Raw genomic sequence first — 2,880 nt, forward strand, 5'->3', positions numbered from 1 at the left:
TTTCGCATTTGTTTCTAGTGTAGTTAGAAACCGTATAGTTGAATATAATTGTGGCATAGTAATTTACTAAAAAAATTTCTCAAATTAGCTCTATCCCCTATATTATTGCACCCTTAAGAATAATCTGGGCATAGTCTTCTTAGTTAATTCTATAATATATAATTACTGCTCTGTATTGTACGATTAGGCTGTAACTTTTAAGAGTAAATGCCGTAATGGTGATAATAAGAAGATATTAACAGGTTGATTTGTTATTATCTAAATAGGTCTCTACACAAGAATGATATTACAAATATTGCTTGTACGTCCTTTAAATCGCAATTAAAAATGGAAAAAGTGTAAGTATTAAGGTTATGTGTCGTACTATCCCATATTATCTAAGGATTATACCTTATTATTGTTATGCCACTATAAAAACTAGGAATTAATCATTGTTACTACTCGCAGCAAAGTCCATTAATATGAAAATATGAGCATTTTTAATTTCTAATAGTTTTATCAATTTTTATCAGTTTTAAAAACCTCATTTTATTCTTTATTTGTAGGGATTTGTCGGAAAATCGACTATCAGGGTTATGTAACTACTCTTTTACTGGTTTAAATTTGCAGTCTATGTAATTTTTTTATACGTGTAGTAATCATAATTTTAATTAATAGACTTTAGTAAGCTACAACATGAGTATTTGCCTACTTTACAGAGATTTAGGCGGAAATAGTTTAACAGCTCTTACTGAAACTTTTACTCATTTATTAGGACTAAAGCACCTGTAAGTTATACTTTAAAATTCGCATATATCGCTATCACGTCAATTATGGTGAAAAATGCTGAACTGATGATGTAATTAATCTAGGAATCTGCGATCAAATGATATCCAAACAATGTCTAGAAACTCATTCGAGGGCCTGGCATCACTTCAAATTCTGTAAGAAAATGATTATTATTTGTTATGATACTCATAACATGAAACTCAAATATTGGATTATAATATGAAAAGTTTTGATTTTTGAATTGATTATTTATATTACTTTGGACTTTAAAAGAACATTAAGAATAAACTCTGCAAAATCTCTTTCAAGGGAATTATTTCGTTTTACAACTAATTTATTACATCTGTGAGTATAACTGCCCTATCTCAATACAAAATAGGATGTCTTGATTAAAGTGGTTATTGAATGACCTAGGGATTTATCTCATAATGCCATTAATGCACTTCCATCGTCCCTATTTCAAAATAATCTCAAATTAAAACTAGTGTAAGTTGGCTTTTGTTATCGAATACATTTATTTAGCCAATATAGAGCTGATTATTTTATTAACAGACTCGAAAGTAAATTACTAATTGTAATTGTTCCACAGTAATATTTGTTGCAGACCAGGTAATTTATATTTTAAAATAATATCTATTGATTCTATCTATTGCAAACTGATGTACTAGGCATGCATGAAACTGTGAAGATCTTTCTGAATAAGATATCAGAAACTTACTATTATTGAATGATATTATATTATAATTATTAAGATAAGCTGGTATTTAGTTAATAATTATTTTTAGACTTGCGAAATTCTAGAGTAAGAATACTCATCAGCTACAAACGTAGTATTTGATATATGTATTAGTATCACTCGTAATAGACTAACGGGAACTTTTATGATCGTAATTTCAACATGTAGCGATTTGTCCTTTAACCGCATTGACAACATCGAAATGTTTACTTTTGAAAATTTAGTAAACTTGGAAACATTGTAAGTTAACAAAAATGCTTATTTATAGCTTCAATATATTGATTCCTGAGAATTGTGTATGTCGATAAAATTTAGAAATCGCTATTTATAAAATCAACTTATTAAAGCATACTAAACAATGCAGTTTGTTCAAATGAGGATGTATATCAGTTTACATCAAAGAAAGTGCTTGAATATTCATAAACAACTTATCTCTACAAGATATTTCGTATATTTCTTTGTATTCCGCTAGATTGCTGCATAAGAATTTCATAAGCTCTATTAGTGCGTACACTTTTTCAGGACTGAAAAATTTAAAAAGACTGTAAGTTGTTAACAAGCCTATATATTATTTAACAAAGACGGTACCATATAATATTATAAACGATAACGTGAGAAAATCTAACTTGTACTGATAAGAATTGAACTTCTTTTACCAAGATTTTATATTAATGAGTTATTTAACAAATTGATTCAAACGATAAAGGTCGCTTTATGGAAGCAGTGTAACTTCCTTCACCTTTACAGCAACTCATAGTTTGCCGGCATTGCAATATCTGTATATGAACTGTCCATTTTATATTCTTTCAAAATATATAAGAAAAATTAGATTGAAATTTTTATGTACCAGATAATCCTTACTAAGGGTACTTTCACTTTTAGCGATTTATCCAATAATATTTTCCATATTCCTCAAGAAAGTGCATTTATTGGAAGTTCTAAATTGCAGACTTTGTAAGTGGATTTACCTAATTAGTTTTAAGTACATCTGTTATTTTTTGCATATTGTTGCTTGCTAGTGTTTATGTATCGTAACTCACAAACAAGCTGAATTAAGATTTGTCTTGTGGTTTAAGGCAATGGGTTGTGATTTTTATTATTGGAACTGTGCACTAACTGTTTATAGTAAGGTGACAACTTATCGTTGAGTCTATAGTTGATGATATTGTGTCTATTCTGTAATTAACTTGTATTATGTTATCTCACTTTCAGTGCTCGCATGCTGTTGTAATAACAATTATAAGTGAGATAAATATCGAAAGAATGTTTCGCTACTTTTAAAATGCTTTCCTAGAGTAAAGACTATTCGCAACATTATACTAGCCATATCAAGATATTTTGTTTGCTAGACCCTAACAAGTTTTAGTTATGTCACA

Source organism: Trichoplax adhaerens, genomic scaffold (genome assembly GCF_000150275.1).
Source record: "Trichoplax adhaerens TRIADscaffold_41 genomic scaffold, whole genome shotgun sequence".
Classification (NCBI taxonomy): Eukaryota; Metazoa; Placozoa; class Uniplacotomia; order Trichoplacea; family Trichoplacidae; genus Trichoplax; species Trichoplax adhaerens.